The sequence below is a fragment of the Camelus dromedarius genome, chromosome 15, assembly GCF_036321535.1.
Source record: "Camelus dromedarius isolate mCamDro1 chromosome 15, mCamDro1.pat, whole genome shotgun sequence".
Classification (NCBI taxonomy): Eukaryota; Metazoa; Chordata; class Mammalia; order Artiodactyla; family Camelidae; genus Camelus; species Camelus dromedarius.
Window position 1 is genome coordinate 42,709,460 of NC_087450.1, and position 23,293 is coordinate 42,732,752.

At 35.4% G+C, this 23,293-nt stretch overlaps 1 protein-coding gene across 1 annotated transcript in view; it reads right to left on the reverse strand.

The window, feature by feature from the left end:
- The window catches only part of LCLAT1 (lysocardiolipin acyltransferase 1), a 162,849-nt gene that overhangs the window by 125,924 nt on the left and 13,632 nt on the right, over positions 1 to 23,293 (reverse strand). The window lies entirely within an intron of this gene.

Genomic DNA, 23,293 nt, shown 5'->3' on the forward strand with positions numbered 1-23,293 from the left:
ATTTGGAAAAATGAAATTGTATTTGATAAATAGTTCAATTCAATTATTTAAAAATAAAATCACTTTTTTAAAATGTCTGGCAACATGTTACTAAATGTTACATACTTAAACATTTACATACTTATACACATTGATCATACCAGTTTTAGTCATATTAAAATTTGATGGCTAAGATTTATTACATGGATAATCAAGCTTTAGCTTTCCCCTAAAGTATAAACAAGAAACAGACACTAGATCTGCATTAGAGATTTTATTCTGCGCAACATAGTTCTTGCCCATAATACTCGTCTAGCGCTATTATCTTTAAATGACAATACAAGAATGTTGGTTAATGGGAAAGCTAAGAGTTACATGACAATGAAAAAACATTAGAAATTTAAAACAAGAGTCTCAAATCTAGGGTCACAGAGTACAATGAGAAGTCCCACAAAGTCAATCAACTCAAAAAGAAATACCAGACTCATGATTTCCAAATGAGACCTGTATGCTTGAAAAAGACTGACTTGGAAAGCTGCAATACTTACTCTAACAATGCTGTCAGTACTTATAATATATCTAGAATTCCCTTTTAGAAAATCCCTACAGAACCTTTAGCATATTCTATTGATTATACTTAATGAATCTTCAAACTTGGAAAGCATATTTGAGTTTTGGAAACAATTAAAAGAGTCATATGGGCCTGCTATAGAGAATATGATACATTATCAAGCAGAGTAATATATATTTGGTCAAAAATAGGATGTAAACATAAGGCAATGACAGTTTCTTGTGAGGCCATCTTGGAAAGGTAAAGCATCCCAAAGTGACTGCTCCAAGGACATTTCTCACTTGGATGTCAATGTGAATCAACTTTTACAACTAAGTATCATTCAGTCCAACACTGTCATTTCACCAATAAGAAAACCAACTTTCCAAAAAGTGAAAGAAATCATCCCAATATTTAGAGCCAAACTAAGAACTAAAAGTCAGGTATCCTAATTCCTGTTCAGTATTCTTTCTCATATATTACACTGCCTATGATCTTCAAGGTTTCACATGAGGAAAGAAGAATTGGCTTTAAAATCCATTAAGGGTTTTAGTTTTAGCTAGTTTATTTTTTTTAATTGAAGTATAGTCAGTTTACAATGTTGTGTCAATTTTTGGTGTATAGCATAATGTTTCATTCATACATATACATACATCTATTTGTTTTCACCTTTTTTTCATTGTAGGTTACTGCAAGATACTGAATATAGTTCCCTGTGCTATACAGTATGAAATACTTGTTTCTCTATTTTACATATAATAGTTAGCATCTGCAAATCTTGAACTCCCATCCCACCCCCCTTTACTCCCCTGGTAACCATAAGTTTGTTTTCTATATCTGTGAGTCTGTTTCTGTTTCAAAAATAAACTCATCTGTCTCTGTTTTTTTTTTAAGATTGAGTGATATCATATGGTATTTTCCTTTCTCTTTCTTCTTTAATTCACTTAGAATGACGATTTCAAGGTCCATCTATGCTGCTGCAAATAAAACTAATTTATTATTTTTATGGCTGAGTAGTATTCCATTGTATAAATATTCCACAGCTTCTTTATCCAGTCATCGGTTGATGGACATTTTGGTTATTTCTGTGTCTTGGCTATTGTAAATAGTGCTGCTATGAACATTGAGGTACATGTATCTTTTTAAATTATCAAGTCCCCTCCAGATATATGCCCAGGAGTGGGACTGCTGGATCATATGGTAAGGCTACTTTTAATTTTTTGAGGAATCTTCATACTGTTTTCCATAATGGCTGCACCAATTTACATTCCCACCAACAGTATAGGAGGGTTCCCTTTTCTCCACACCCTCTCCAGCATCTTTATCATTTGTGGACTTTTGAATGATGGCCATTCTGACTGGTGTGAAGTGATACCTCATTGTAGTTTCGATTTCCACTTCTCTGATAATTAGCGATATTGAGCATTTTTTCATGTACCTATTGGCCATTTGTATGCCTTCACTGGAGAATTGCCTGTGTAGGTCTTCTGTCCAGTTTTGGATTGGGTTGTTTGTTTTTTTATTAAGTTGTATGAGCTGTTTATATTTTCTGGAAATTAAGCCCTTGTAACTCTTATCTTTTGCAACTATTTTCTCCCATTCCATAGGTTGTCTTTTCATTTTGATTATTGTTTCCTTTGCTGTACAAAAGCTTATGAGTTTAATTAGGTCCCATTTATTTTTGCTTTTATTTCCTAGATAGACTGCCCTAGGAGAACATTGCTAAGATTTATGTCAGATGATGTTTTCCCTATGTTTTCCTCCAGGAAGTTTAAAGTGTCTTGTCGTATGTTAAAGTCTTTAAGCCATTCTGAGTTAATTTTTGTGTATGGTGTGAGGGAGTATTCTAACTCAGTTGATATTTACATGCAGCTGTCCAGTTTTCCCAAAACTACTTGCTAAAGAGACTGTCTTTACTCCATTGTATATTCTTGCCTCCTGTGTCAAAGATTAACTGACCATAGATCTGTGGGTTTATTTCTGGGCTATTCTGTTCCATTGATCCATGTGACTGTTTTTGGGCCAATAGCAAGCTGTTTTGATTACTGTAGCTCTGGAGTGTTGTCTTAAGTCTAGGAAGGTTATTCTTCTAGCTCTGTTCCTTTTCTTCAAAATTGCTTTGCCAATCCTGGGTCTTTTGTGATTCCATATAAATTTGAGGATTATTTGCTCTAGTTCTGTAAATAACGTCCTGGGTAATCTGATACAGATTTCATTTAATCTGTAGATTGCTTTGGATAGTATGGTCATTTTAACAATATTAATTCTTCCAATCCAAGAGCATGGGGTATCTTTTCATTTCTTTAAGTCATCTTTAATTTCCTTAGTGTTTTGTAGTTCTCCATGTATAAGTCTTTCACCTCCTTGGTCAGATTTATTTCTAAATATTTTATTTTTTTGGATGTTATTTTAAAAGGGATTATTTCTTTCCTTTCTTGATATTTCATTGTTAATGTAAAGAAATGCAACTGATTTCTGTATGTTAATCTTGTATCCTGCTACCTTGCCAGATTCTTTTATTAGCTTTAGTAGTTGCTGTGTGGAGCCTTTAGGGTCTTCTATATATAGTACCATGTCATCTGCATATAGTGACAATTTTACCTCTTCTCTTCCAATTTGGATCCCTTTTATTTCTTTTTCTTCTGTAACTGCTATGGCTAGGACTTCCAAGCCTATGTTGAATAGAAATGGTGAGAGTGGGCATACTTGTCTTGTTCCAGATTTGAGTGGGAAGGCTTTCAGCTTTTCATCATTGAGTATTATGCTGACCATGGGTTTGTTATAAATAACTTTCATTATATTGAGATATGGTGCCTCTATACCCACTTTGGTAAGAGTTTTTATTGTAAGTGGGTGCTGAATTTTATCAAATGCCTTTTCTGTATCTATTGAGATGATCATGTGATTCTTGTCCTTTCTTTTGTTGATGTGGTGTATCACATTGATTGATTTGCGTAGTATGTTGAACCATCCTTGTGTCCCTGGGATGAATCCAATTTGATCATAGTGTATGATCTTTTTTATGTGTTGTTGGATTGTTTGCTAATATTTTGTTGAGGATTTCTGTATCTATATTCATCAACGATATTGGCCTGTAATTTTCTTTTTTGGTAGTGTCTGTCTAGTTTTGGTATCAGGGCAATGGTGGCTTCATATGAAGTTTGGAGTATTCCCTCCTCTTCAATCTTTTGGAAGAGTTTGAGAAGGATTGGTATGAGTTCTTTATATGTTTGACAGAATTCCCCAGTGAAGCCACCTGGTCCTGGACTTTTGTTTGCAGGGAGATTTTTCTTTACTGCTGATTTTATTTCAGTTCTCATGATCAAATTATCTATTCAGATTATCTGTTTCTTCTTGTCTCAGTTTTGGTGGACTATATGTTTCTAGAAACTTGTACATCTCTTCTAAGTTGTCCAAATTATTGCCATTGTTCATAGTATTCTCTTATGATTTTTTGTACTTCTATGGTGTTGGTTGTAGTCTCTTCATTTTCATTTCTTATTTTGTTTGTTTCCTCTCTCTTTTCTTCTTGGTCAGTCTGTTCAGAGGTTTGTTAATTTTGTTTACTCTTTCAAAAAAACAGCTCTTGGTTTGAATTTTTTTTCAATTTTTTAAAATCTCTGTTTTATTTATTTCCTCCCTGATCTTCATTATTTCTTTCCTTCTGCTGACTTTAGGTTTTGTTTGTCCTTCTTTTTCTAATTCTTTTAGGTGATAGGTTAGTTTATTTACTTGAGATCGTACTTGTTTTGTTTTGTTCTGTTTCTGATTAAGGCCTGTATTGCTATGAATTTCTCTCTTAGGGCTGCTATTGTTGGATCCCATAGATTTTGTATGGTTGTGTTTTGTCATTTGTCTCAAGGTATTTTTTAATTTCTTCTTTGATTTCATTGTTGACCCACTGGATTTTTAATAGCATGTTTCCATGCAGTTGTTTTGTCTTTTTTTTTTTCTCCACCTGTGGTTGATTTCTAATTTCATGCCATTGTAGTCAGAAAAGACAGTTGAAATAATTTCTCTCCTTTTAAGTTTGTTGAGGCTTCTTTTGTGTCCGAGTATGTGATCTATCCTAGAGAATGCTCCATGAGCAGCTGGAAAGAATGTATATTCTATTTTGGGGGATGTAATGTCCTAAAATTTTCAACTAAGTCCAACTGTTCTATGGTGTCATATGGTATCTCTGTTGCCTTATTGATTTTTTGTCTGGAAGATCTATCCAATGATTTTAATGGGGTGTTAAAGGCTCCGACTATTACTGTGTTCCCATCAGTTTCTCCTTTTATGTCTGTTAGTATTTGTTTTATATATTTAGGTGCTCCTATACTGGGTGCATATATGTTAACAAGTGTAATATCCTCTTTTGTATTGCTCCTTTTATCATTATATGGTGGCCATTTTTATCTTTCTTTATGACCTTTGTTTTAAAGTCTATTTTGTCTGATATGAGTATTGCTACCTCCATTTTCTTGTCATTTCCATTTGTGTGAAATATCTTTTTCCATCCTCTCACTTTTAATTTATGTGTGTCCTCCCTAAAGTGGGTCTCTTGTAGGCAGCATATTGTAGGCTCTTGTTTTATAATCCAATCTGCCACTCTGTCTTTTGATTGGCGTATTTAGTCCATTGACATTCATGGTAATTACTGATGTGTGTTTACTGCCATTTTAAACTTTGTTTTCCAGTTGATTTGGTATTTCTTCCTTGTTCCTTTCATTTTCTTTTTCTTTTTGTGGTTTGATAATTTTCTTTTGTATTAGGTTGATTTCCTTTTAGTTTTTGTGACTCCATTGTATGCTTTTGATTTGTGGTTACCTTGTTTTTTAAGTATGTTAATCCATTACTAGATCTGTTTGTTTTAGACTGGTATTTATATAGGCTCAAATACATCCTAAGAAGAATGAAAAGAAAATCTACATTTTCTTGCTCCCCTCTCCCACCTTTTATGATTTTGATGTCCTCTTTTACATCTTCATGTTTATTCTCTTGCAGCTCATTGTAGTTAACGCATTTCCAAGTATGGTTTTTTCTCTTTTCTATAGCTTCCTTTCTATTTAAAGTAGAACTTCCAATATTTCTTTTAGGATAAGTTTAGTATTGCTGAATTCTTTTAGTTTTTGCTTGTCTGTGAAATTCTCTCTCCTCTGCTAACGAAGGTTGCAGCTTTTTGTCATTCAGGACTTTGTATCTTGCCACTCCCTTCTCACTAGCAGTGTTCGTGTAGAGAAATCAGCTGAAAGCCTATGGGGGTTCCTTTGTAACTAATGCTTTGTTTTTCTCTTGCTGCCTTTAAAATCTTTTAACTTTGGTCATCTTAATTATAGTATGTCCTGGCGTAGGTCTGTTGGGGTTCATCTTGTTTGGGATCCTCTGTGCTTGTACTTGGATATCTGATTCTTCCTTTAGGTTTGGGAAATTTTCAGTCATGATTTCTTCAAATACCTTTTCAATCCCCTTTCCTCTTTCTTCTCTTTCTGCAACCCATATTATACATAGATTGCACACTTCATATTATCCCATAAGTCTGTTATATTGCTTTCATTGGTTTTCCTTTGCTTTTCTGTCTGCTGTTCTGATTGGGTGATTTCTATTATCATGTCTTCTAAATCACTTATTCATTCTTCTACATTATTTAGTTTGCTTTTGACTGCCTTTATCTTGGCTTTTATCTCAGCAATTGAGTTTTCTGATTTTAACTGGCTCCTCTTTATAGTTTCTATTTCCATTTTACAGTATTATGCGTTTCTACTGATAGTCTCTCTTATTTCCTTCACTGCTTTTATAATCTCCTTTTTGAAGTGAGGGTCTAATAGATTGTCAAGGTCTGTTTCATTGTTTGTTCTTTTAGGGGACTTCTCTCGTTCTTTTCTTTGGGAGTGGTTCCTCTGCTTCTTCATTTTACTTTTATTTTGCTGACTCTACGAATTTGGGAGTAACAGTTATCTACTGTGGTCTTGAGGGGCTTTTTTTTTTTTTTAAGTGGGAGTGCCCCTGTGTAGACTGTTCGCATCTAATTATTTTGTTGTGAGGGTTGTTTTTAGTATGGATGGTTGCCATGTTTTTCCCCCATGTGTGCTGGCTGTTATCTCCTTGATTGGGGGTGCATTTGGTGTTGTGGTGATCAGAGCCTGCCCAGGTTGTTGAGTGGGGTAACATCATTTCTAATGACAGGACCAAGTAGGTAATGTATCAACTTCTTTTTAAATAGCCACATTTGCTTTCCACACTGTTACAGAAAAATGTAAACTAGAGAACTTTCTAAATATTCAAATAATTCCTATTTACCTTCATTTAATAGGAGGAGTGTTTATAAAATATTATTAAATTTATTACACACATTTTAGGATTAAATTTTAGCCAGTGCTAATTATAACATGTTGGGAAAAAAAATTAACCACATTGATTAAAATTCTATTTATAAAGGAAAAATCTAAACCACAGAAACAGTGCTTAGTTTAGAACAAGTATATGTACATAACTGCCAAATGCAATCCCTGTTTAGATGTTGCCCTTACTGAAACACTGCAATTACAAAAAACCAGAATGAATTTCCAAGTGTTTCAAGATGAAATGGTCCTGGCATAATTTTCAAGACATGTAATTACTTTCCTGAAAAGGTAAATACTCTAAGTTTTAATTTAATATAATACTAACTCTAGAAGTTAACACAGATTGAACATTCGGTTTTACTCAAAAATGGAAGCTGCCTATGAAATTCAGAACCTTTTAAATTAACAATCATAAGCTAACCAAAGAAAAATTATTGGGAGACAAAGGCCAATGCTACTTCCTACAGCCGTTTATGAATAATGCAAACCCCCAAGCTTATTGAATAGGTTTTGAAGATTCCTCATGTACATTAAGTGAACATCTGCCCAACAGAGAAATGCATAAGAACACAGTGTCTCTCACTTCCCACTACCTCTTCAATCAACTACAGTCCAGCTTGTTGCCTCTACCACTCCACTGAAACCATGTCAACAAAAAACCCACTTTCACACTGCCTCATTTTACTCTCCCTCTTGGTAGCACTCTACATGAATGGCCACCTTCTCTTTAAAACACTCGCCTGTCTTGGCTTTTGTGATACCACTGTCCAGGTTTTCTTCTGATATCACTGCTCCTTCTCTCAGGGTATTCTTGGTTGGCTCCTCCTCCTCTACTGGACCTCTAAATGTCAGGGCTTCCCATCATTCAGAAGTTGGTTGTCTTCTCTCTATCCTTTTCCTCCTCCCTTCTTCCTCTTCATTATCCTCATGCTGATCTTTCCAAAATATATCTCCAATACAATCCTCTCCTCTGAGCTCAACTCACAGATTCAGCTGATTACCTGGGTATCTAACAATTTTATTAAACAACACATCCAGAATAACTGTCATGATTATTCCTCCCCTTCCTCTACTCCCCACACAGCCCTTGTTTTTCCCACCTCTGTAAATGGTATCAGCAACCATCCAGATTCTCTTCCAAGAAACCTAGGGGTTATCTTTCATTCTTTCCTTTCCCTCACTCTCAAAATCCACTTAACAAGAGATCTGTCAACTGTATCTCCAAAATATATCCTAAATCCACCACTTTCCATCAATTTGCATTGCCAGCAGCTTAATAGAAGCTATAATAATCTTTTGCTTGGACTACTCTGACATCACCTCTTTCATTCTTGGCAGAACCATACTGCCACCCACCTACTCATAACCAGTCCTTTATACTATGGCAAAAAAAAAAAAATCTTAAAATGTGAATCTGATTATATCATTTCCCTGTTTAAGAGCCTTTAATGGTTTTCCATTAAGCCTAGATTAAAAATCAAATTCCCACCAAAATCTACAAGTCTTACATGAGTTGGCTCTCACATGTCTTTCCAAATGTATCCTCTCCCAACCCTCTTCACTTACACTCCTGTCAGGTTTTCCAACAGGCCACTTTCTGCCTCAGGGCTTTGTACAAATTGCCTGTGCTGCCTTGATGGTCTTCTTAGACTTTTTGCTTAACTACCTTTCTGTTTTCCTTTCAAGTGTCAGGTTGATGTCATTTCCTAGGAGAAGCTTTCACTAAGGCTGATCACTGCTTAAATCTACCCTTCGTAGTCAGTCTGTTCCTCAGCCCTAATTGGTGCTTTTATAGCTCTCATTACAACTTACAGTTATTTTCTTCATTTCTCTGTTTTCCTGTTTTCAGCCTGTCACTCCCTCCAGAATTTTAGTTCTACAGTTCTTTAGCTTTGAGGACCATGCTGATATTGTTCACTATTATAGCCTCAGCATAAAACCCAGTATACTTGGAAAGAGGTCTATTATTATTTGTGAAAAGGCCTGGTATAAAAAAGGAGGAAAGTCTGATAAATTGCTACTACCATTTTATATTGTTTTCAGGAATTCAAAAGCAGGTATAAACAAACATGGTTCAGTTGATCAAAATGTCTTTCAATTCTGGTCCTTTTACTATTTTTGAATTTATATGGGGTCCTTTCTATTTTAAGAGAGTAAAAATAAAACAAATATAAAAGTATAAAAAAAAAAAAAGTCTCCCTTAACATTCATAGAACATTTTCTAGTCTTGAAAGTGTGCTTTCAAACTTTTACCTCAACTAAATTACAGAAAACAGGTATTATTTCCATTTTATATAAATCATTAAGGCTCAGAGAGGTCAATGAATTCCCTAAAATAACAGTTTTTTAAAGGTACAGCTGAAGTTTGAACCCAGTTCTCCTGGCTCCCAATCCAGTCAGTCCTTGTTTCTTTTACTTTTTTTTGTTTGTTTTGTTTTGGTACACACTCTCAGCCTTTTTAAAACTGAAGCATACAATAAAATATACAAATCCTAAGTGCACATCTTGATGAATTTTTACAAAGTGGGTATACCCAGATCAAGACAGAATATTACCTATGACCAGAAGCCTCCTTTATGCATGTTCCCTGCTAGTTATTAATTCTCCCCAATGGTGACCACTAATCTGACTCCCAGGACTATATTCTTGAGAGTTAGCCTTACTTGTTTTTTTTAAAGTTTATCAACAAGTGGAATCAACAAGTGTCTATTCCTCCATACTATCTGTTTTTTAAGCTTAAAATTATGTTTGTGAGATTGATCCATATTAATAAGTGTAACAATGGTCCATTCTTTTCATTGCTGTATAGCATTTTGTTGTATAAATATATCCAAAATGTTTCTATTCTACTGGTAGACATTTGAGTATTTTCCAGGTTATAGCTATTATGAATAACACTGTTATGAACATTCTTGTTTTGTAAATGAAGAAGCTAAGACCCAGAAGGGAAAAATGACTAAGTCAAAGAAAACAGCAATTGTGCCACCCAACTAGATTCCAGAAGGCCTCATTTCCCCATTACGGTGATATAATCAACAGTCAAAAGTCCATCTGAATCTTAAAGATTTTTCAATGCTTGGAAAATAAAATACAAAACCAACTCTGAATTACAAATACTATGCCAAATATTATTGTAGTTTCTGATTACCAAAGTTACTTCTTTAAAAACTTTTACAATAAATGTAATTTTTTCCTAATGTACGGTATTGAATGAGATCAAGATGTCTGGGGAAAAAAATATTTTCTTTGTCTTTTTTTTTAAACATTTTTCCCTTTTTTTCTTTTTCTTTTTTTTTTTTCTTTTAAGCCCAGTATTTTATCCTTGGTGGTTTTTTTGGTGGGGGGGGTGGTTATTTATTTTTAATGGAGGTACTGAGGATTGAACCCAGAACCTTGCGCATGCTAAGCCTGCACTCTACCACTGATCTATAACCTCCACTTTATTTTCATACATATCACTACTCCACAGAGATTTATCTAATTTATAGTAAAATAAAATTCTGGGTCCCAAGTTGGGAATTCCATCAAAATATGGACAGAGACTAGAGTCCCAAATTATGAGCAAGTAGCATTCCAAAACTTTGCAATAAGTCAGCTGTTTGGAATTCAGAATGCATTTTCTCAAAGAAATTATATGATACATACATGATCAAGTTTTTAGGTCATCCTACAAAAAGCCAATTTCACTCATACATAACTAAAAAATAGCATTAATAACAACATAGTCTTTAACCACTGTGAATAAACACCTAACTTGGAATAATGATTTATAACACTATATCTTAACACTTCAATCTCTTGTATTAACTCATAAACTGTGGGATGCCCTCTTCTATCCCCCTGTCTTTTCTTCCAAACGTGACCAGCTTATACCTATTTTTTAATCCCTCACCAACACTGTACTTTATGCTCCCAGATCCCGGGCCACAGAATTCAAGACCACAACTTACCCCACAATTCCTACCCCTTAAATAACTCTTCTTGATTTTCACTACTAGAAAAACCTTTGGAAGAAGAAAGACAGGGAGAAATATAAAAAACAAATGGGGGGGGGCGGTCACAAAAGTGTCAAAAATCCTAAAAAGTAGTTATTCTATTTTCAAGATGTATCAAAAGGCACATGGAGTCACATGGTATATTTTTTTCTAAGCTCCTATTTTTTTTGGAAATAGTCTTCTCTAGAGCTTAGCTCAATCCTTCTAGACTTTTTAAAATCCCAGGCTGGGCACTTCTGAGTATCTCCCCTTTCATTTGGAAAGCTGTTATTTTGTTCCTTCTCACATTCCCTCTCATTTCTCACTGGAGAAAAATAAAGAAAGGAGCATGTTGTTAAGAAATCTTTAGGTAAACACAGAATTGAAAAATATAGGAGAGATGGAGCCTAAGGAGTAGTCAGGCTATTAAAGTCACTATTAATCTGTAACTTATTAAATACAATTTAGAAACTATGTACAAATGATTTGAAGCAAAGAAACAGTTTTACAAATTGTCACCAGACTAGTTTCCAGAAATAAGAAAAACCTACCTTATATATCACAATACAATATTCCTTCATTCTAAGGCTCACCTTATCTTTCCAACAGTTACACTGAAGATGAATCCTATACTGTCCCTGTACAACCAACACTGACTTGAGTATACCACAAATAGGTAGAATCCAGGGGATCAAAAAGCCAGCACTACCAATTTGATAAAATTAATAGCAATAAATGGAGAAATCAATGTCTACTTGGTCTAGGTGATGAAAATCAAAAGGGCAGAGATATATGAGCCTCAAAATCCAATGAAAAAGATGGTAAATGACTCTGAAAGCCAAAAGAAAGCCAAAAGTCATAAACGCCCTCAAAGAGTTCTTAAGCACGGGACTTAGCAGTGGACGTTCCAGAGAAATAAAACCAGGAAGGTAAGGCTGTATCATTCTGTCAAATAAGTCTTTTTTAAAATAAGTATCTATGGACCAAAACTTGTTAACAGACTAAAATATTTAAGTACAAATTAGTAAACTACCACTTCTGTGAATAAAGCTAACAAGAAACCACACACTTAAGAGTAGCAATGTAAAAATAATGTATCTAAAAGCAATCTGAGCTAGCTTGACAGGGACAACTAATCATCCCGTCAGAGAGCTGCCAACCTGTAAACAATTAAAAATTACCTTAACCTAGCCACTACTATTTTATATAAGCTGGTCCTGGTTCCACCACTTACTGTATGAATTTAGACAAGTTGTTTAACCTCTCTGGGTCTCAATTTCTACACTTGTAAAATAGAACTAAAGATGGTACCTACCTGACAATGATTGTGAAGATTAAATGACATAGTAAACTGTTTTGAGCAGCTCCAGAAACAGAGTAAGTGTTCAATAAAGTTTAGCTACTGAGGGAGGCAGGGAGAAAGGGAACTAAGCCTGGACCTATTGACTAGAGACTTCTTTAAAGTTTAAAATTAGCCTGTGGCTAGCCCCAGAAAATGCTTCTGCTTGACTAATGGAAAAAGCTACCTTGCGGAAACATGAAGCCCTGACATGACCTAATTTATATATCCATATTGTTTAAGGGGCCCACTTGCTTGACTCAGTTGCCCAACCTAGCATGACCACATTGTTTAAGGGTCCCCAGTTACCTAATCTTGTTTTTGTAGAGTGTTTGTTCCACAGAGCAGAACAAATTGAAAAGCAAGCAGGAAAATAGTAGCCAGTGAGAAGGAGGCAAGAAGGTAGATAAAAGGACCCAGTCGGGACCCCAAAAGCAAGAAATCTTACGTCAAGCCACCTGGGCTTATGGCTCCCCCGTGGGAGTGTCTTTCTACTTGAGTATCTTTTCCTCTTTTCCTTTTTTGAGCTGTAAAGCAGCTCTGACACTGCCCCTTTGTCTCCACTGTGAATTCTTTCTCGGCTGGAAGACAAGAACCTACTCTCTGGGGTTCTCCCCCTTTTAGGGGGGCTTCCCCATCTGCTAACACTACTATTGTTTTCTCCAAACTGATGCATACAAAAGTTACTTGAAGTCACATCCATGGCTTAATACTACCTTTGAAACCTTCACAACCTTCAAGACAGTGCTAAACACTATGGATGCTTATTATTTATTGACTGAAGACTAATAACTCATATGGAATCTAGAACCTTGAAGCTGAAGGAGATTTTAGAAGTCATCTGGAACAATTTCACTTAATTCAATACTAAGGCTCATGGGATATTATCAAATCTTCGCTCAAACACTTCCAGGAAAAGAAACTTGTCTTCTCAACAAGACGTAAAAACAGGCCTAATTACAAGAATGTTCCTTTCAAAGATTTCATTGTACTGATTACTGCCTCTCATAACTTTTTATCTGAAAGTCTGAATTCACTAGAGGGCATCACAATATTAGAAGAAATCATCTATCAGAAAAAAATCATGAAAAGGAAAGAATCATTCAACATTTATTCTGGCTAATAGAGAAATACTACACCCAACTGTATAAAACATGTATGTTAATTTAAAGTTATTCTGTTTAAACATACATTAAAATGTTCAGAATGAATTAAAAGAAAGCCAGTTATAAAATCATAATTTACATATCCTTGTGTATAAGGTAAGTAATACAGATTATTATAAAGCTTGGGCTCTTTCCAACCCCATAATAAGGCCTCCCAAAATTTTTAGGCAGTTTTCATAATAATAATAAGAGAAAAGCACACAAAACCAGAGTGCATTTATTATTGCCCCTTGCAGCCACAAGCCAAAAAGTCACCACCAGATTTCCATACAAAGACCCAATGCCAAAATGAAAATTATGAACTTCTACAAGAAAATTCAAACCTGGATCTGTGTGTGTATGTATGTATGTATGTATGTATGTATGTATGTATGTATGTATGTATATGTATATATATAAAATGAATGAACAATAAAAAATGTCCAGTCCAGGCAAACTATTTTCCAAGAGGAAACACCTGCTCTCTGTTAATTGGTGAGGCCACGGGTAAACTGTACACAAACATCAACTATATTCAGAGACAACAAATCATTACGCAATGTTTTAAACTCCAGAGAGGATGGAAAGAAAGGCACAACTGTGATTTGTTTAATGCAAAATGTTTTAGGCAACACCTGATCCACAGCTAATCTTTTCTCTTCCTCATCTCTGTGACTTAAAAGTCTCACTTAATGCATTAGCTAAACATGGCACAAAAGATTCCACTACAAGTTGAGGGGACAGGGTTGGTGGGGTCAAGGAAGGAATGCTGGCAAGACTCAAAGAAGCAAAATTATTCTAGTAGGGTTTGGGGGTTTTTCCCAAAACTATTTAGGATAACTGAAAATAACGGAAATGAGTATGAAAGGTAATCACCTCCTGTCTCTCTGCAAAAAATATTTCTAAGACCTGGTCTACCAAAAATATTTTGTATAAAACCTATCTGAATGCCATTAAAATACCTGTAAGGAAGACAGGTAATAAGACAGTTTACCAAATGCAAGAACAATGTGCATTCTGACTCTGGGGGTACTTCCATTTTTATAAGAAAATGGGTTTCCATTTTCCTGAGCAACTTCTGATGAAGTTGTTGGTCCATGGTTCTTTCCTCCTGTGTAGGCCTCAGAAAAAGAAACTGACTGATATTCATAAACACTTTTTACAAATCAAGAAAGAAATTAACACATGAAAAAAATATTTAATTTTAAAAGGCTCAATCTGGGCAAACTTTGTTTTTCCACAAGCCAATATTAAACAGTGTAGCCTTAGAAGTAGATGTAATTGTCAACTGCAACAGTTCAGAGAATAAAATCCTGTATTCAGTGAGGTCTGAAGGTCCTTTCACCTTTTTACCCCTATTCCATAAATGCTTTCTGCATATTCTTGACCATATAGTAATCACCAAGCACAAAAATTATTACTATCTAAAAATTTCTTCTGTTCTCAATTTTGAGACTACTTCCCATAAACTGGCAAAATTTTTAAGTTAGCTTATTTAAGGTTTTGCAATGAACCCCAATTAGAGAAATTTTTAAAATTTAAAAGAAAAATAAGGGCATTTAAGAAAAATCCACAGCTAACATCACACTCAACAGTCAAAGACTGAAGAAAAACCCACAGTTAACATCACACCCCATAGCGAAAGACCAAAAGTTTCCCCCACCAGGTAAATTTACAGATTTAATGCAATCTCTATTGAAATTCCAATAGCCTTTTTTGAAGAAATGGAAAAGCTCAGTGACCCTCAAATTCATATGGAATTCCAAGGGGTCCCAAGTAGCCAGCAGTAACAAAAAAGAACAAAGTTGGAGGATTCACACTTCTCAACTTCAAAACTTACTACAAAGCTTACAATAATCAAAACAGTGTGTTACTGGCATAAGAAAAGACATGTAGCTCAAAGGAATAAAAGTGAGAGCTCAGGAATATACCCACACACAGACATATACCCATACATTTATGGCCAACTGATTTTTGACAAGGGAGCCAAGACCATTCAATAGGGAAAGAATAGTCTGCAACAAATGGTACTAGAACAGCTGGACATCCACATGCAAAAGAATGAAGTTGACCTCTGTATTATACCACAGACAAAAATTAACTCAAAATGGATCAATGACCCAAATGTAAGAGTTAAAACTATAAAACTCCCAGAAGAAAACATATGGGTAAATCTTCACAACCTCAGATTTGGCCATGGATTCCTAGATGACACCAAAACCATGAGCAACAAAAGAAAAACTAGATAAACTAGACTTGATCAAAATTTAAAACTTCTATACATCAAAGGACTATCAAGAAAGTGAAAAGACAACCCACATAATGGGAGATAACTTTTGCAAATCAAGGTGCTAGTATCCAAAATATTAAAGAATGCTTATAATTTAACAAAAAAAAGAAGACAAACAACTTTTTAAATGGACAAAGGACTTGAATAGACATTTCTCCAAGGAAGATACACAAATGGTCAATAAGCACATGAAAAAATGCTCAATATCACTGTCTTTAGAGAAACACAAATCAAAACCACAATGAGATACTACTACATACCCAACAAGGATGGCCACAATCTTAAAAATGGAAAATAACAAGTATTGGTGAAGACAGAAAATCTGGAACCCTCATACACTGCTGAGAATGTATAGTCATCTGTTGAATGACTAAACAAACTGTGTTATACATGTACAATGAAATATTAGTTGGCGTTAAAAAGGGATGAAGTACTGATACATGCTACAACATGGATGAACCTTGGAAACAGTATTCTAAGTAAAAGAAGCAAGACACAGAAGGTGATATATGGTTCTGTTTATATAAAATATCCAGAATAGGTAAACCCATACATAGAAAGTTGGTGGTTGCCAGGGACTGGAGGAATAAAGGAAGTAACTGCTTCTAAGTTCAGGGTTTCCTTTTGGGTGATGAAGTACTCTGGAACTAGACAGAGGTGGTGGTGACATGATGATGTAAATGTACTAAATGCCACTGATTTGTTTACTTTAAAATAGCTAATTTTATGGTTTGTGACTTTCACCTCAATTTTTCTAAAAAAATCAATAGATAGAAACCAAATGTCATAACCTGTCTTTTTTTCAAGTATCCACAGTGGAGGTTACTTACAAAAATCAATTATCTGTTAAGACATAAGAGCAATCTCAATTAATTTACAGGGCATATTTTCTGATTATAACACAATAAAACAAAGAACTAATAATAAATTCAAAACAAAGACTCTTAACAATTTGAAAATTTTAAACTCCCAAATAACATTGAACTAAATTTTTTTAAATTAAGGATAAACAAGACTTATAGTTCTCAAACTCTGGTGTGCATCCAGATTACCTGGGCAGCTTGTTTAAAACGCAGAAGCTTCAGCCCTACACCCAGAGATTCTCATTTAAATAGGTCTAGAGTGGAGTTAGAGCATATATATTTTTAATAAGCCCTCTACCAAAGTTTAGAAACAATAATATTAACGGGAAAAAATCTAAAGATATTACAAATCAAAAGTTATGGGATTCATACAGAGCTATACTCATACATTGTATAAAATAATAATAAAGAGAACATAAACTAAGCAGTCAAATTAAGATTTTAAAATAAAGATATTAAAGAAAACAGGAGAACAGAAATATGAATGAAAGTAAAACTATATGATTAGGGAATATACAAAAAAAGAACTTTAAAATGAGTTTGGTTAAAACCCTGGAAATTCTAATAAAATAAAAAATTCTCATATAGACAAAAGTAGAATTGGGAAAAGAAATTAATCATTTTCTTTAAAAAAATAAAACAAGAAAAATAATAAATCTGGGGGCAAACTCTGGAAAAATACTTTTCAGATTTTTTAAAAATAATCAAAATATGTCACCATCAACCTTACAAATACCAGAGGTTAAACTTTCATTTTTATTTTAAAGTCACTTTGGTAGCCTATTTAACTTTAATCTCTATTATTCAACAGTGAGAACCAATAAATGATGCTCATTAGTGAAGAGAAGTCAACAGCCAAGTGTTATACCAATAATTAATATAAGGGTAAATAAAATGAAATTTTCTTAGTTTAATAAAGAGGGGAGAGCTAACTCTCTCCTTTCCTTAGGGAATATATTTTTCCTCCTTATGGCTGCTGTAACAGATTACCTGGTGCCTCAGAACACCAGAAATGTATTCTTTCACAGTTCCAGAGTCTGGAAGTCTGAAATCAGTATTAGTAAGCCAATACTGAAATCAAGGTGTCAAGGACACAATCCCTTCAGGGAGTGAAGGAGAATCCATTCTTTGCCCCCTCCAGCTTCAGATGGCAGCCAGAATTCCTTGACTTGTGGCTATATCACTCCAATCTTGGCCTCCATGGTGGATCACCTTGCCTCCTTCTATGTGTGTGTGAGTGTGTGTGTAATCTCCTTCTGCCTCCCTCATAATACACGTGATTGCATTTAGGACGCAACCAGATACTCCAGGATAACCACCCCACCTCAATTTAATCACAAATGTAAAGACCTTTTTTGGCCAAAAGAGGTTACCAGGGATCAGGACGTGGATCTCTTTTGGAAAGTCATTTTTAGCCTACCAAAGTGTGTTTCCTTAAAAACATGGGCCAAATCTTTTGGTCAGGAACTAGATAATCTTAGTCTCCAGATTTTAACCATGCAAGGTCACAGGCCTTCTGACTTTCAGACCTATAAACACATACCTCTGGAATTAACTCAGGAATCTGTCACCATGTGTACAGTAGGCTATCAAGGGAGCATTTATTTGTCTCTCAAAAATATAATAGAAATATTAAACGTCTATTTTACTGTAAATATGAGTGAAATTTTACAGACTCTCTTGAACTATCTACATTCATGTATCTGACATGCATACCAAATACATCGAGTTTTTTCTCCCTTCTACACTGGAAAGGAGAGGTCTTTTTGTTGGCAGGGTTTTCTTATTTTCCCAACACACTTTATAGAGTTGGGTAATAATAAATTAAATTTTTAAATGAATTTGAAATGAACTACTTTCCAAAGACAGCAAAATTTATTTTTATTGTCTAAATTTTTCCAATACACAATTACAAGGCCCACTAGCCCCTGAATCTCCTTCAGAATCAAGCAGTTTTCATTCCATAAAATCAAAATAAACTCCAGATGAATTAAAGTTATCTATAAAATATGAAAGCATTAAGAATTAGAATAAAATCTAACAATAGAAAAAATGAGCAAAGATTCAAAACAGTCACATATGAAAAGAAAATCAAATTATAGCAATGTGATGCCATGTTTCCAACTGCTACTTTATCATAGTTGACAATGATAAAATCTAGCAAAAGTGAGGGTATGGGGACACAAGGCCTCCTAAACATACTATTACTGAGAGGATAAACTGATAGAGCCTTTTAAAAAGGCAATTTAGCATAGCTGGCAAGAGTTAAAAGGCAAATAAATTTACACCCAATAATTCTACTTCTAATCTTCTATACTACAAAAGTACTCATAAAAGTGAGAAAAAAAATATGTATAAAAATGCTCACTGGCCAAAAAGGGGCTTAATCAAAGATACTCGTATCACTCAGGAAATTCCAAGGACATACCCAGGTAGAGAAGAGAGGATGGCGTTGAGAATGAATTTAGTGTTAGCCAAACTGAGGCTGAGGCCAATAACCAGAGATTTCAAATGGACACTAGACAGATGGAGAACATGAGCCTAGTGATGAGGGAGCACATCGTCAGAATCAGTTGTCAAGAGTTATCCACAGAGATAGAATCTCCCACTCACCCACCCTCAAAAGAGCCATCACTACCCAAAAAAGGATACTAGCTAATGGTGTCACATAACCATCTACCTAACTCAAATAAAAGCAAGTTATCACACACAGCAGAAAATGTAAGGGCTAAACTCTAGAAGATATTCAATTTAATATTTTGAACTCTATAAACAAAATGGTACTTCATTTTTAACATAAAGATTCAAAAAGAATCACATGACTAAATGCTAAACAGAAATGCTGAGTTTTGTTCTTTGACAGAAAAGGACCATTTTATTTTCTATCAACAGGAAACTTTAAATACATCTCTCTGACAGAAATGTTTATTTTTCAAAGAAGTTTATGGAACAACCACAGAATACTTCAAAAATACAACATAAAGAGAACAACTATGATCAATTCAGAAAAGCTTCCTGTTCAGATACATGAAGCAGGGAAACCACTACACAGACTTACTCACAGCTTTTACCATCCAGCTTTTAGAAACTACATGCAATGACTAGAAACTGCCTTGCTCACTGCCCATTGTTCATAAGCATCACAGTTTATTTTTCCGTAAAATGCATATATCATCTCATCCTTTTGTTGCTATCTTCTCAGAATAGAGTCTCAACTCTGTCTTTTAGCCAGTGAAGTGACAAATGGGAGAAGAAAGGGAAAGCAGAGTTTGGGGACAGTGTCCTGGGCTAGTCATATGGTTCACAGTATAAAAGGACTACATAAGGGGCCCAGGGAACTGAGACATTCAGGTGCTGACTGGATTAATGAACAGGTTTATTAACTCAGCAAGCCTGGAGGACTGTACCCGCGGTGCTGAGGGTAGGAATGTCAGAAGAGTGCGGTGAGACTCCAATAAGTGCCCCATGCCCTCAGGCTCCAGAAAGAAGGAGGAAGCAAAGTTAAAACACCTTTAGCCAGAATATGGACAGCTAAGGCAAAGTCTGAGCCCAGATCTCAACCTCCAGAAGGAATGGGGTGGGGAGCCGCTCCCCTCCCCACACTCCACAATATTTGGGATATTCAGGTTCCAAAGATGGCTAGAGGAACCCTAACCTTAACCCTTAAGAAAGTAAGCAGGCATGACACATCCTTCCCACTTCCTAGACCCTGAGGCTGAAGTCAAATTACAAGGACTATTTTATTTTGTATAAAACTTTAAAATGTTTGTATCAGGCAGACTCTTGCTTTTGTTTATAGTAGTACTTAATTCTGTTACATCAAAATCAATGTATAAACCAGTTATAACTGTAGTTATCTACTGATGTATAAACTCCTTGCTGTTCATGTAGGGGTTCAGAACAAGCCTCCCCAAAATGTGTCACCTTTGCGTGAAGATTGTTTTGAGCTAAAGGCAATCCAGACCCTGTGGGCTGAAGAGAGACTACTGCCTCTCCCTTAACCACCTAGAAGAATTTAAATTGGGGGTTCTTCCCCAGGAAAAGAGTCATTACCAGAGATTAATTTTATCTAAGTGGCCCCACGTGTATGGCAGGGCAAAACATCTAATTACCAAACATCTGCTCTTCTTCTTATGTTCTGTGATGACCCTCCTGTCTCTGGAAGCCCCAGGCCCCTGTCCCAATCCTTAGCTCAGGAATGGCATACATACCTCATCTTACCTTTCCATCTTTGAACCTCTCCTATATGTGAACTCTCTGACCTCATGTATGTGGGATTCCCGTACAAAATTAGGTTTGGTTTCTCTTGACAATTTAATTCTTAGACCAGTTAGAAGAACTGACAGGAGTAGAGGAAAGTCTTCTTCCTCCCTGACATACACATGGTAGTGCACTGAGGGTCGTTTTCATTATCCTAAGCTAATATTAGCTGAGGATGCCCTTTGCTTGAACCATCCCCCAACTTTCTCCAACTACATAACTCACAGAAAGCCAAGGTCTTTCCCAGACCACCACTAATTTCTGGGGGGCTTAAATTCCCTCAGCCTCAGGATCCCCTTTTTAAACTCAACCAATTCATCAATTCCATCCTACCCTCATCACCCGAACCCCCAAGAAAACCTTAGGTAAAACATTTGTAAATACTGAGGGTCAGAGGGAATGGTCAATTTAAATAACATATATCCTTGAGCCATCTTTCCAGTTCCTCCCTCTTCTTCAATCATCCCACGTCCTACTCACCCAAACATAGCTCTTAAAATTACAAATGGTTATTCCTAGTTAAGCAAAATGCAGCCCTTTCCAGTTTGACTCCCTGGTGAGCATGTCCACATGTATCAAGGTGCTGAGCTCCAAAGCCTTTCATCTATCAGGAACCACCCTCCAAATTGTTTTAAGGGGCAAAGAATACTTCTGTTACCCTAGTAAGCCACACTTCCAGCCTGAGTGCTTCTTCCTAGTACAAAAGCAAGCAGATCTGGGTCCCCTTAGTCAATGTTTACTGAACTGAAGTACCAGACTGCTGTTCTAATGAATGGCTCACCAGATCAAACTCTACATTTCTTCTTCTCAGAGCAGCAAAGCTAACTGCATGTTTAAAATGTCCTCCCTTCCAAAAGGAACTACTGTTACTTCTTCCATTTTTGCCAGTGAAACCTATAACCTAACAACCATGTAAAAAGTCTCCTCTTTTTTTCTTTACAGATTAAGAAATTAAGTCTTGGGAAAGGTAAAATTAGTTGCCAAAGCCTTCTAATAATAAAAAGTAGAGTTCTTAAGATATATGAGGTATTTTGAGAAGGGTGTTACTTGCAACATCTCCTTTAATCCTCACAAAAACCACAGCAGAAAAATAGCACCATGACCCCTTTTTATAGTGGGTAAACAGACTTAGGTTAAAAAATAAAATTCCCTGCTCCAAATCACAATGACATAAAATGCTACAGTGGGATTCAAGCACATCAGAGTTCAAGCCTTAGAAGGATAATTCAAACAAAAAGATAACATTGTGTCTCCGATGCAAATGTAAAATGAACACTTGTCTATGATTTTACTTAATTCATTAATTATGGAAAAAATAAGATGTTTCATCTGGTTCAAAAGTGAATCCAAAGAACACAAACATATAGGCAATTGGGAATGGTAAAATGGATTTGCTTAATAAATCCAAAACTGGCTTCTCCCACAAGAGGACAAAAAAAATCAATAGTACCTCCAACTAACAAAATTCATTTGCATGTCTAAGGACAAGAGTAATCTGCATTGCTGTCAGTTATTCACAATTTACAAAGTTATAAAATAAACCAAAAAATAATAAAAGCTGAGACCCCAAAGCAAGAAAAATGCTCTAGACTACCTAGTTTAAACTGAAGACACCCTATAAATCCTTTTTGTACATTTCAAAGATTTTCACAAATGTTCCTTACATAGTTCTTAATTAACTATCAAACACAATGCTTTTTTTTCTTCTTCTTGTTACTTTTTTTTTTTTTTAAATATATAGTAAGTTTTATTTTTCCCTCCTTGTAAGGCTTCTTGAAAAAGCAGGCCTCTGGTCCTCATCACCAACAATGAACTTGCCTTCTATTGACTTCTGGTGCATATATGCACCATGATATACATTTTAATTTGCCACACAGATAATTAGCACATAAACCAAAATTGGCCATACCCCTTCCAAACTCCATTTTCTCTCAAAGGAGGAGGAACAGTGCTATATACTGGTCAGATTCAAGGAAACTCTGCCTGCAGTCGTACAATATGGAGCTTTCATCATTTGGCAAAATGGGAGATCACAACTCAGGGCCCAAACAGAGATGGCCACTTGTGGTATTCTTTTTTCAGTGTGGGAGGAAAACAGTTAAAAATTTCTCTTGAGTGTCTGAGAAACAGAAAGAAGGCCAATGTTCCTGGAGAACAGAACAATGGGAAGAGTGAAAAGAAAGAAAATGCGCCAATAAGAGCTAGATCATCTAAAGGTTTGTTTATTCTCGTTGGAATAGGAAGTCCTTACATGGTTTTTAGTCGAGTAACATAAGAATGTCTTTAGAAAACTCTGACTGCTGGTTGGAAACAAAGTTGCAGGAAAAGCAAGATTGGAGAGTATTTAAAAGACTGGTATGATGGTCCAGAACACTGACAATAGTGGCTTAGATTAGGGTTATTATACAGAAGATGGTAAAAGTTATACCTGAAATACATTTTGAAGATTGTGGTGCTTGAACTTTCTGTTGAATAAAGGATGATTCATAAGTGTTTGTACCAAGCAACAGATGAATGATGGTGCTCTTTGCTGAGATAGGGAAGACATGGTGATTAAGAATGACAAT